This window comes from Octopus bimaculoides, chromosome 3 (assembly GCF_001194135.2).
Source record: "Octopus bimaculoides isolate UCB-OBI-ISO-001 chromosome 3, ASM119413v2, whole genome shotgun sequence".
Lineage (NCBI taxonomy): Eukaryota > Metazoa > Mollusca > Cephalopoda > Octopoda > Octopodidae > Octopus > Octopus bimaculoides.
Genome location: NC_068983.1, coordinates 1,823,323 through 1,830,628, shown reverse-complemented (window position 1 = coordinate 1,830,628; position 7,306 = coordinate 1,823,323). Strand labels below are relative to the sequence as shown.

At 34.1% G+C, this 7,306-nt stretch overlaps 1 protein-coding gene across 8 annotated transcripts in view; it reads right to left on the bottom strand.

Annotated features, from left to right (window-relative positions):
- LOC106877248 (neuropeptide S receptor) overlaps positions 1 to 7,306 on the bottom strand; it is a 543,162-nt gene that overhangs the window by 352,035 nt on the left and 183,821 nt on the right. The window contains exon 3 of one of the 8 annotated variants that reach the window (XR_008263604.1): positions 4,263 to 4,492. The exons of the other annotated variants lie outside the window; for them this stretch is intronic. The gene's annotated coding sequence lies outside the window, so the exon portion shown is untranslated. Of the gene's footprint in view, positions 1 to 4,262; positions 4,493 to 7,306 lie in introns of those variants that run through there. 8 annotated transcript variants of the gene reach the window in all.

The following is a 7,306-nucleotide window of genomic DNA, read 5'->3' as shown; positions in this document are numbered from 1 at the left end:
ATATATATATATATATATATAAACAGCAAGCATTTGCTTCACCAGTCTCAGCTTTTTTAGCTGCTATTTCTGAACTTCGGTATGTGGTGAAGCAAATGCTTGCTGATCCCTTAATTATGTTTATAAATGTATAAGAACTTTTAAATAAGTTCTCCACCGATAATGGTGTTTACATACCGAAGGGCTTGGTAAAAATTATTAATTGTTGATTTATTAATAAATTAATAAATTGATAAACCTTTACCCTTTTAATTTGTAATATATATATACACGCACACCTGAATATTCACTATTCATTCACTACTATATGCTTATATCTATATACGTGAGTATGTGATAAGTATGTACCTATGTGTATGTGTGTGTGTGTGTGTTTAAATCGGTAGCAGTCCATAGTCGCCACCGAAACTACCAGGACCCGTGATTTCGGCCTTACTTGGGCTTGTCAATGTTAACCGCCCGAAATCTGCGAGCGATTTATATATATATATATATATATATATATATATATAATCTTAAAACAAACAATTTTAGGTGGTGGATAAAAATAACCATTTGCTATTTAGTACTAATTCTATCACTTTTGATTACTGCTTGTATGAAGCCTATTGGCAATTTACGATTCTATGTATTTTGCTAACGGAGAAATCGATGCTACTTCCAACTTTTGGGCGTCTACCATTGACGAAGCTAAGGAAGGCCGAGATCACGTGACTGATAGACCCAGCGGAATCGAAGGTGGTTGATTTATCTCCTACTAGTGATATACATACCAGTGCTCATATGCACCACAAGTTTATATGAGTATGTATCGTAATATCCTGTGTTCTAACACAGCATGCATATTTAAGCGCGAATAAATATCACCCTTTTGGCATAATACTGCTTTTGTCACTATCAATTAAATTTTAATAAACCACTTGGCTATTTGCTGCGTCAGTGTCTGATTAGGCACTGAGATTCTGTTTAAATTGCAAGCAGAAAAAAACGGCACGATGCATTTTGTCCGGCATGTTTTGCCAGCATTGGATGTAAAAAATTACTTTTAAACACAAAGAAAAAAATAAACTATTTTTTCTTTAAAATTGTTTACCACAATATTCTTCCTTGTAAAAAAGATAACAAATTTAATCAGTCATGGAAAGAGTAAAGATAACAGAGGTTTCGATTATTACTTAAAGCTATATTTCTGTACATTACACGTGCAGATACAAAGAACGACGAGGAGTAACGAGTTTTAGGAATTGAATATTTAATCCAGATATGATGGTTATTTTTGAATAAATATAATTTCACCTTAATATGAATAGAAAATGCGAGTCTGAATCGACAGGGAAATGATAGTATCAAAAGGTATCACGATTCACTTGGCATTGGAGAATCGGTGTTTAACTCTATTAAAATCCACGGTGTATTTATATTAATAGATAACAGATAGAAATATGTATATTTATGAATTCTGCTTTTTCGTAATCTCATGGATATATTTACTGTGACTCATATTTATATAAACTTATCTGTATTCACCTGAAATACAAAAATACGGAAACACGTAAATTTGTAAAAAAAATGAGATTGTTTTAAATCTCAATTAATCACATCTTGGGACGGCAATGATATACAACTTCATACAGTTCTCTCTGCTTTTATTTCCTCCACAACCTCAAGCTTGTAAGTGACACAGTTTCCTACCTGGTCTCATTCGATTTACATTCTAATTATGTCACTTCCGGCTCGCATGTGTACAACGAATGTTTTGAAATCACATAATTTAAATTTCTACTCATAATGTAGTTAAAATTTGTATATGCAATTAAAGGTCTCTTCTAACAATGAATGAACGATGCTTATGCAAGGCAGGTATCTCCCAATAGCTCCACATTCGTGGATAAACTGGCAGAGGCCTGTTCATATCCATACACACATACATAAACACATATAGATATAATGTGCATATACAAAGAAAGTACACACTTGTGTGTATGATGAAAAATACAGAAATATAATCGTATAAATAGCGTACGCCTTTCCATAAACACACACACACACACGCACAAACACATACACGCATACACACACACATATATAGATGTATATATTTGTATTTATGCTCATTTATAATAAAAACAATTTGACATTAATCTGAGCACAAATCTATTATTCTTGACAGTGACTTCGAAGTTTTGGCCAGCTATGTCTTCATCGGATGATAGGTTAGCTGGCCGAAACTTCGAAGCCACAGTCAACATTCTTATATATATATATATATATATATATATATATATATATATGTCCCCCTTGTCGGTAGTCTGTTTGTGGACCGATAATGAAGTGCTTGAAACTTCTCAGCATTGCACCTCGTGTTATTTTCATCAGCCCATTTATATATTGCATACATGTCATTTTGCTGTTTTACGATATCATCAGGATATTTGACCGCCTGTGATATTTTTGTATCATCGACGTAGCTGATGTGAGTGGCTAACTGTACGACTGAGGGCATTCTAAGAGAGTCACTAGAAACAGTAGCCACTCTCCCAGGTTTCCAGTGATAAAAAGGTCACATAGTATGAGAATATTGTCCAATGATCAATTTTCTCAAAGACTTTGGCGTAGTCGAGATATATCACATTCATATTTGAGGATTGAGCTGGTATAACAATAAAAAAAATACAATAAAATGTAAAGGTCATATAATTTGAAGAAATGTGCAATTATTTGTAACTTGGATTTTTTTAAAAATTCGTTTTTGTATATGGTTTGCAAGATTCTTTATGTGAAATCGTGTGTTGAAGCATATTTTCTTGTCTCTGGAGAGAGTTATTTCGTCTTTTTGCCTCATTAAAACATTTGTTTTGTCGTTTAATACACTAAAAATAATGAGTGTTTGTAACACTAGAAGAATTGCAATTTTAGCATCTTTACGTCTCTCCTGGGAAGTAGCTCTGAAACTCATTGTTACTCAGTTATTAAAACATTTGAAGTTGGCGAGCTGGGAGAGTCGTCGGCATTCCGAGCAAAACGTCTAGTCGAGTTTCGTCCATCTTTACGCTGAGTTCAAATTCCACCGTGATCGACTTTATCGGTAACGATTCGAGATCGATAAAATAAGTACTAGTTGAGCAATGTGGTCAGTGTAATTGACTTAAACCTTCAACCCGAAATTGCTGGCCTTCTACCAAAATTTGAAACCAATATTTTCTCAGTTGATGTAGGTTTGGCAAATATTGCTAGAGGTTAAAAAAAACAACACACGATTGAGCGGATGAAATAATTCTATATTTGAAAGTATTTTTATGAAGGATTTGAAACCTCCAAAATATCATGAAATCGTTATGGTGCCGTCAACTCACTTTATATATAAAGAGTTCTGTTCATGACTTATTTGTAAATATTCGACAGAAATCGTCGTCTTTTCTCAGTGGTGTGTGATGCAATTATCCAGAGACACTCCTAACAATAAATGCTTGTGGGCAATAATTAAATAACCACAGCTAACCAAAATAATCTTTCTGATTAGTCATTGATGCACATGGCCTATTAACAGTTTCTTATTTCTTTATTGCTCACAAGGGGCTAAACATAGAGGGGACAAACAAGGACAGACAAAGGGATTAAGTTGCTTACATCGACCCCAGTGCGTAAGTGGTACTTAATTTATCGACCCCGAAAGGATGAATGGCAAAGACGACCTTGGCGGAATTTGAACTCAGAACGTAAAGACAGTCGAAATACGGCTAAGCATGTCGCCCAAGTGTGCTAACGTTTCTGCCAGCGCGCCGCCTGTTAACAGTTTCACTGATGTAACCAACTTATAACCGCAATGAAAAGGAAGTGTTAAAGTAGAGATTCATTTGGGCGTGTTCCTTCAATTGCAGGTTATAAGTTACAACATTAATTAGAAGTGAAAACAGAAATACTTTCACGTGTTTTGAATTAGTGTGTTTATGATGTGTTCGTTAAACAAATACTGATTGTCATATCTGCTTCAAGAGGTGATATATTCTTAATATTGACTGATTTAGATTCACGTATTGATTTCATTACTTCTACACCCAACATGCTGCAATTAGTCAGCATTTCTGAGCAGTTAAAAAATGACAAAGACTATCACGAATTGCTTCTCAAATTGATTAAATCATTCGAAAATCAACGGAAAAAGAAACATTCTTTTAATAAATTTAGAACTATTTCTTAGTTTTTCTGATATTTCCGATATTTGCTACATGGTATTGAACTCACGTTTTTGCAATCTTCCTCCAAACAAAATTTCGATCGTATCACGTCTTCGGTGAATAACTCGAATATCTGATCCATGAATTTTCATTACTTAATTTGGTAATTTTCGGAAAGACCAACGTTACACTGGTCTCGTGAGTCAGTTTTTACAATTCCAGTGTAATTTAAAGTTCGATAATAACTTCAGCTCGGCACCTACCAACACAATTTCCTACGTGAATTGCATTCACGCTTTCGCTGCAGACGTTGAACGCTGTAATGAGTAAGGTTGAGAAGATAAACGGGCTAATATTCAATACCATCGTCTTTAATATTAAATAACTCTTAAAACTATTACTGTGAATTAACAGCCCCAAAGTGATTACGCCGAATAATAGCTTATATCTTCAATAATGAGCAGACGTAATATATATATATATATATATATATATATATATATATATATATATATATCCTCACCCATCACTAATCCAGTTACGTCAAAATCTTTACACTGCGATTAGAGTTTCAATAGCATTAGTAACAAAATAAGAAACAATGAAGAAAGCTATTGAGTTGGTCCATATCAGCATGGTTATTTGGACGGAGACAAGATTTGATAGATACGAACTGTCTATCGAAGCTGAAACAGTTTTGTGTATAGAAGGTGGAATGACAGAGATAATCTTTTGTCACATGAACAATTTCATCTAGAACCATTTCAGAAATAATCTCTAATTTAAGTTCTTAGAATGTAATCTTAAAATTACTGTTAGTACTGAGTGACTTGCTGTAATGTTTCAGATATTAGCGTGGGCCTCATTTCTAGTTAATATACTTATAAAAAGCTAAACGGCAACAAATTATGTATTAAGAGTAATAATGATGTTCCAAATACATTCGTTTCTAAGCAAAGCTATTTTGATCTAACACTAAGAGAATATCCAATACCATTTGCACGAAAAGAACATCTGATGTCAGTAATTAATACTGCAGAGCATCAGATCATGGTGTCCCAGCCTTACATAATTCCTTGTTCAGTTGTATTATCTTGCACTTCGTTTAACTTGCTTGTTCAATTATTCCTAAAGTCGAAAGAGTTCATTACAGTCACTGTTAGGGTACACCCTCCATATATGTTTATTTCATTTGAATATTTATCTGAGATCTGCTATTTAAATTTCTGTGTTTTTTTGCTAAAAATCCAATAACTAGCTTAAGTACCAATTGATCTGGCACCGAACGTAATAATCTGCATCTTTGAAACTATTATACGTAAGGGCATGAATATGTGTTGTTACATGTGTATGTATTTAAACACACTGAATAAATTCGTTAACGAAGGTAACATAAGCGTTGATCAGAATCGAGATCAATATTATATATCGTGTACATAGCATTATACAATATGAACATATATTTTTCGCCAATAGTGTTTATACCTTGCATTTCTATACAATGAATTCTTAGACAAACGAACCACATTCAGTTCGTTAAACTTTATTACTGCAATATTGCATATAGCATATATAACATTCAGCAATTAGCAATTGATAATGAGGCGCCGAAGCAATTTCAGTAATATGTAATAAAGCATGTTCAGACCATCACCTTTATTAAATCTAATTTTGTTTATACTCGCCAGATACTTGTGGATTTTGAAAAGCATATCATGTAACAGAAGTTCCTGCTATTTCATAATATGTGGTGGGCGATACCTGGAAACGTGCTTTGGAAAACACTATAATGTTTTTTACCCAGATTATATATATATGTGTGTGTGTGTGTGTGTGTGTGTGTGTGTGTGTGTGTGTGTGTGTGTGTGTGTGTGTGTGTGTGTGTGTGTGTGTGTGTGAGTGTGCGTGTGTGTGTGTGTGTGTATCGTGCATGTGTATGCATATATGAATGTAAATATATATTAATATATATATATATATCTGCACATACATGGATACGTACATACATATAATATATACATAAATGACATGCATAGGCGTGCGCGTCGGTGTGTGTTTCTCTGTGTGCGTTTCGGTCTTCAAGTTTTATGTTGGCTCTGCCAGATACTCGTTATTTTGTTGTTTACAATACAGAGAAAAATTGAAGTGCAGCCTCAGTCCAGTGCCTCGTTCACACACTTTGACTCGCAGCAAATGAAACTCGAGATTCCTGTCCTTGCACGAGATAACTTTAGCAATGTGTGTGTCCAGTCCATCCAAGAATTATTTGTAGACATGGCTCTGTATCAAGCTTTCCAATCTTACATTACACTATATTTTAACGTTCACTAGATGCGTTCAGTCATGTGTTGCAACCCGTTCGGCGCCTGAGAAGATGAAGTTCATCTATATATCACACTTGATTAATTTGAATGTAACACGCACAGATGCACACACAGTTAGCGTGCATATGAAAACATTATTGGATAACAATTGAGTTCTCTAAGTTCCTCCGCTATATATGTATACGAAGAGCTAATGGTATAAAGTTGGATTCTGTTTGTTGATTGCGAGGTTTGTGATATGACGACGTATGTTGAAAAAGATTTTTTGCATCACGGGACGGCCATTATGTCATTAAACACGGGCATGGTTTTGATTTCACTTTTTTCTTAAATATCAGTAATATTTTAGATTTGTCGTTCTGACAATCAGACAATCTATTATGTTCATAAAAGATCTTTTATTGCCATTTGTAACCTCATTAATCATATGCACTCACCCAATAAATCACTTTTCTTATTGTGTGATTGACAGACAGATTAATCAAACAATAGATACTTAAATGGTTAAATACGCAACTACTCATCACACTGAATACAGGCCAGCTCGTGTGTTTATTATTGGCATAAGGACCCTCCCGTGATACAACAAATTAGTTGTGTGTCTATATGTGTGTTTGTGTGCGCGCATATATAGGCATATGTGAATGTTTGTATGTTTGTGTACGTGAATGTATAAATATATATATATATATATGAACATCTATCTATCTATCTATCTATCTATCTATCTATCTATCTGTCTGTCTGTCTGTCTGTCTGTCTGTCTGTCTGTCTGTCTGTCTGTCTGTCTGTCTGTCTATCTATATA